Source organism: Podarcis erhardii (genome assembly GCF_964252035.2).
Source record: "Podarcis erhardii genome assembly, chromosome: 12".
Taxonomy (NCBI): Eukaryota; Metazoa; Chordata; class Lepidosauria; order Squamata; family Lacertidae; genus Podarcis; species Podarcis erhardii.
The window spans coordinates 47,229,438-47,235,437 of NC_138513.1; the positions used below are offsets into that span (position 1 = coordinate 47,229,438).

Genomic DNA, 6,000 nt, shown 5'->3' on the forward strand with positions numbered 1-6,000 from the left:
AAAATGAACTGCAAACAAAAATTCAGCAATATACACAATACCTAAAATAGGCCAACAAGCTACTTGGGTAAAATCTGAGCTAACAATACAGTGGTGCCTCGCAAGACGAAAAGAATCCGTTCCGCGAGTCTCTTCGTCTAGCGGTTTTTTCGTCTTGCGAAGCAAGCCCATTGACGGCTTAGCGGCTTATCGCTATTAGCGGCTTTTAGCGATCAGCTGTTAAGCGGCTTATCAGCTTAGCGGATAAGAGGCTTAGAAAAAGGGGGGGAAGGGGGAAAAAGTTGGAAAAACTCGCAAGACATTTTGTCTTGCGAAGCAAGCCCATAGGGAAATTCGTTTTGCGAAGCGCCTCCAAAATGGAAAACCCTTTTGTCTAGCGGGTTTTTCGTCTTGCGAGGCGTTCGTCTTGTGGGGCACCACTGTATTTGTTCTTAACAGTCTTTAGAAGCACCCTACTGTGGGTGCTTTCCGTATAAAGCAGGAGAGAGTCAACTCTTCACACATGTGGCTTGTTTCGTAGGTACCTTGATTTCTTTAAGAAAAAAAACTATCTAGTTTCAAGACTAAGCAAAGAACAAGTCTAGGATTCCTCTCTCTCTCTCTCTCATATCATATAGGTATCAGAGAAGTGACAATTGCGAGGAAGGTCTCAATGAAATTCGAAAAGGTGCAATGTAGCCTAAAACATTATCCAGAGTGGTTCACAGAAATGACACACATAGCCTTAACCTGTCCTCCTACTGTCTGATCCACTCGTACTGTCTTTGGAGATCAACCTCTTTTACATGACACGGCTGACCTTCATATTGACCCAACTGCCTAGCAAGCCAGCAACTGGCGTTGTCATGGTTTCACTCAAGTCACAGTAATGATTGTGACAGTAGCCAAAGCCCAACCAATCCCTGCCAGCTCATCTGCATGCTTGGTTTAGTAAAGACGAGACATGCAGAAAAAGGACACTGGTTAAACTGACCAGGTTGTAGTGCCCAATCTGTACAAGGTATACTTTGCCATTATTACCCATATGGCAAATACTGGCTGGCCTAGACCAAGTCGAGGAGGTTAAGGGGTGATATGATAGCCATGTTCAAATATATAAAAGGATGTCACATAGAGGAGGGAGAAAGGTTGTTTTCTGCTGCTCCAGAGAAGCGGACACGGAGCAATGGTTCCAAACTACAAGAAAGAAGATTCCACCTAAACATTAGGAAGAACTTCCTGAGAGTAAGAGCTGTTTGACAGTGGAATTTGCTGCCAAGGAGTGTGGTGGAGTCTCCTTCTTTGGAGGTCTTTAAGCAGAGGCTTGACAACCATATGTCAGGAGTGCTCTGATGGTGTTTCCTGCTTGGCAGGGGGTTGGACTCGATGGCCCTTGTGGTCTCTTCCAACTCTAGGATTCTATGATTCTAAGTCAGACTAATGGTCCATCTCACATAGCGCTGCTGCCCACCCTGATCTGGCAGGAGCTCTCAGGTGTATCAGGCAGGTGTCTTTCCCAGCCTAACATCTGGTGATGCCAGAAATTGAACCTATGATTCTTGCATGCAAACAGCTGCTCTACCCGGGAGCCATTAGCCCCTCTACATGTATTGTGCACGCATAGTTAGTCATGGGGAATGGCCATCTGGATTCAGGCATGGCACAGTATCCAGAACTCAAATCCACAGCAAATCTTGAACTGGCAACCTAAGAACTGTGAGGCAAATATTCTCCTTGTGGATCACCACACACAACACCTCCTCCCCCAAAAAAAGTTTGGAGATGAATTAGTATATAGGTCCAGACTGAGGCTATCCACTTCCCGTGTCCAAGGTATTTGTAGCATATTTTGTCAAAACATACGCGGGTGGCGCTGTGGTCTAAACCACTGAGCCTCTTGGGCTTCCGATCAGAAGGTCGGCGGTTTGAATCCCCGTGACGGGGTGAGCTCCTGTTGCTCGGTCCCAGCTCCTGCCAACCTAGCAGTTTGAAAGCACGCAGTGCAAGTAGGTAAATAGGTACCGCTTCGGCAGGAAGGTAAACGGCGTTTCCGTGCGCTACTCTGGTTTTGGTGTTCCGTTGCGCCAGATGCGGCTTAGTCATGCTGGCCACATGACCTAGAAAACCTGTGGACAAACACCGGCTCCCTCGGCCAGTAAAGCGAGATGAGCGCTGCAACCCCAGAGTTGTCTGTGACTGGACTTAACTGTCAGGGGTCCTTTACCTGTACTTTTTTTTTTTTTGGTCAAAACATAATCTTCAATCATACACCCCTTTGAAGGAGATTGCCAAAATAATAGTACAGTGGTACCTCGGGTTACATAGGCTTCAGGTTACATATGCTTCAGGTTAAAGACTCCGCTAACCCAGAAATAGTACCTCGGGTTAAGAACTTTGCTTCAGGATGAGAACAGAAATCGTGCTCTGGCAGCAGGAGGCCCCGTTAGCTAAAGTGGTGCTTCAGGTTAAGAACAGTTTCAGGTTAAGAACGGACCTCTGGAACGGATTAAGTACTTAACCCAAGGTACCACTGTAATATGAAAAAGCAAGGTCAAAGTCTGCAAAGGCTCATAGTGATGAGGCTCAGCCTCTCTTTCCACCTGAATTAATCACTGGTAGGGGAGAAGGAAAATGGTGGGGGAGGAAAAAACCTCTGAAATCCTTCTGTTTCCACACAATGTAGGGTGCAAGCAAATCTAGAGCAGGCCTGCAGAGAGCCAGTGTGGTGTAGTGGTTAAGAGCAGTGGACTTGTAATCTGGGGAACCGGGTTCGCGTCTCCGCTCCTCCACATGCAGCTGCTGGGTGACCTTGGGCCAGTCACACTTCTCTGAAGTCTCTCAGCCCCACTCACCTCACAGAGTGTTTGTTGTGGAGGAAGAAGGGAAAGGAGAATGTTAGCCGCTTGGAGACTCCTGAAGGGGAGTGAAAGGCGGGATATCAAATCCAAACTCCTCCTCCTCCTCCTCCTCCTCCTCTTCCTCTTCCTCTTCCTCTTCTTCTTCTTCTTCTTCAACTGCTTGTGACCTCCCCAAGCCAAATGCTTGGAATCAAATGGTCAAATGCTGTTTGGTTCTGTTATCTCCTTTCAATATTGTTACTGGCAGGAAACTGAGTTTGCCTACCGCACTCTGAACACTTGAGGCCCATGGCTGGTTCTGTACAAAGCCACAGGGAAGCAATTCAGGTGCGATCTATATTAGTTTGCCCTCAGGTGATAAAATGTTCATAGTCCCCACAAACATTTGATACTAGTAGCATCTCTATCTAAAAGCGGCATCCAAGTCAAAATATAGATTAAGACTGCAAGTGTACAGAAATGGTAGGCTGGCCCTATATAACATAACCCCCTCCTCATTTCTTGCCCTCTTTATTCATCCCCTTTAAGTCTTCACATAAGATGCACGTTTAAAAATGATTGTCGAGGACAGCCAAGACCATTCTTTCAAATACCCAGCAGAACTACAACAGTAATTGACAAGAAAGAATGATTTTGCAAGTGAGCAGTAGCGAGAAGACTGAAAGCAGGAAAAAACAAAGGAGCAGATGGAGGAGGTGGCAAACCAAGCCAAGAAGGAGACAGTTCTAAGGCACATATGCTGCCTTGAATTATTCAAGGTTATGATCTAAAAGGGAATTTATTACAAACGAGTATTGCCAGGTGCCAAAAATTCACCTGAAGTTAGCTGGGATCTTGTTACCCTGCAGTATTTAACTGACATCACTTACTGCAAACCTCATTCATGGAGATGGAATGGGTATGAGGCAAAGAACAGGAGATGATTTTGCAATGTAAAATTGTCCTGCTGGCAGCTCCATGTGCTATTTGTTATTGTCACAGATCTTATGCCTGGTGTCTTAAAAGCCTCTTTTGAGTTGCTATGTGCATGCCAATTTTACATCAGCTTCAGTCCTGAAAGAGCAATTGGGTGTCTTCCCAAATGCTTGAGGAATATCTGAAGAGTGAAACTTACTTGAAGACCAACATTTTGCTACTCAAGAGAGATATTTGCTTAGACGTCAGTAAACAGGATGTAAAGCTCATGTCAACAAAAAGTTACATATCAGGCCTCAGATTAGGCCTGCACAATTCTTTATCCGCTAAACAAAAAATGTAGCCCATCAACCCAATGCCACCAGCCTGTTAGGGCCTTGATAAATCAGCTGTTTTTGCTAATGCCTCTGATGACCAAAACAGTAGGCTTGTTAGGAACCTAGCAGGCAACATTATATGACTATTGGGCTATGTGTGGCTTGGAAGGTCAAAAGCCTTTGCATTGGGACCTATGCATATTGAGCCTAATTGGCTAAGTCCGAACTTTGAACACTTTGATTTTGTGGGACAGAGACTACCTGGAGGCTTGTATGAAAATTTGACCCACTCACAAGCAAACAGTGGTGGAACTCAGGTGTGGGCTGGACTTGTACAATCTTGTTCATTAACTACTGTTAAAGTACTATGTGAAACGATGTTGAAAAGTCAGAGATGGTCCAAAAACAAGTCTACAGTTTGTTCAGGCACCAAGTCATTATTGTGCTGGAACATCTGCAGTAATTTTGCAGCCCAGCTCATCAGCTGGTCCACATACCGTATTTTTCGCTCTATAACACGCACCTGACCATAACACGCACATAGTTTTTAGAGGAGGAAAACAAGAAAAAAATATTCTAAATGAAACAGTGGATATATGATTTTTGTGGTTCATGCTGTGGTCACAGACATGTGATCTGACGGTGAGTTTGGGGTAGCCCAATGCAAAAATCCTGAGGATCCATGTGGATCCATGCTTTGTAACCACGTTTTTGCGCCATTGTGACCCCATGAAACAGTGGGTGCGTGTGTGTTTTGGTGCAGGCTGTAGCCATGGATATGCTATGTGATCTGATGGTGAATTTGGGGTGACCTAGTGCAAAAATCCTGAGGATCCATGTGGATCCGTGCTTTGTAACCACGTTTTAAGTGGGGAGGGAAGGAAAAGAACTCAAGGGACAAGGAGCTCGCGTGGGGGGTGTGGAGAAGGATGCTGCTGATAATGCAGGAGAGGCTCCTCTCCAGCTTTGCTCCTTTAGAACAAGCAGGCTCTGCGTCTCTCCCTCCTCCCCGGCAAGGAAACCATGATAGTAACCACTCTGAGACAAATCAAGAAAAATTGCGACCAACACTCTCCCCCAAGCGCAGTGAGGTCAAAACACACACACACGCAGAGAGGGAACTGGCCCTAAAGTCGCAGGGCGCTGGGGGAGTGAACGGGAAGCAAGAGAAGGAGAAGGAGCCCTCACACACAGAGAGACACACAGTGTCAATTCTAAAGTCGGAGGGACAGCGCAGGGAGAGCGACGGGAAGCAGGAGGAGGAGAAGGAGCCCTCTCTCTCACACACACACACACAGAGTGTCAATTCTAAAGTCGGAGGGACAGCGCAGGGAGAGTGAAGGGAAGCAGGAGGAGGAGAAGGAGCCCTCTCTCTCTCACACACACACACACAGACACAGAGTGTCAATTCTAAAGTCGGAGGGACAGCGCAGGGAGAGTGAAGGGAAGCAGGAGGAGGAGAAGGAGCCCTCTCTCTCTCACACACACACACACAGACACAGAGTGTCAATTCTAAAGTCGGAGGGACAGCGCAGGGAGAGTGAAGGGAAGCAGGAGGAGGAGAAGGAGCCCTCTCTCTCTCACACACAGACACAGAGTATCAATTCTAAAGTCGGAGGGAGAGTGCAGGGGCGCAGGGAGAGCGAAGGGGAAGCAGGAGGAGGAGAACTATAGCTCAAGCACACACACACACAGCCCCTACAGTGGCTAATCCAAAATCGGACAGCAAAAAACTGCAGGCAGGGACAGAGAGTACGTTTTTTTTAAAAAGCAGCCAACCCCGCTCTGCTTCTCTCCCTCCTCCCGGCTAGGCTGGCTGAAAAGCTTCGCTGCTACTTAGCAGCTCTGTGGGGAGGAGAGAGGAACATAGAGGACGGGTTTTTTTAAAGCAGCCAAGCCCGCTCTGCTTCTCTCCCTCCTCCCGGCTCGGC

At 47.0% G+C, this 6,000-nt stretch overlaps 1 protein-coding gene across 2 annotated transcripts in view; it reads right to left on the reverse strand.

The window, feature by feature from the left end:
* ELMO1 (engulfment and cell motility 1) overlaps positions 1-857 on the reverse strand; it is a 101,974-nt gene extending 101,117 nt beyond the window's left edge. Inside the window, exon 1 of one of the 2 annotated variants that reach the window (XM_081834858.1) lies at positions 754-857. The gene's annotated coding sequence lies outside the window, so the exon portion shown is untranslated. Of the gene's footprint in view, positions 1-741 lie in introns of both variants that reach the window. The other variant, XM_081834859.1, reaches the window with a different exon arrangement.
* Between the last annotated feature and the right edge of the window lie 5,143 nt (positions 858-6,000).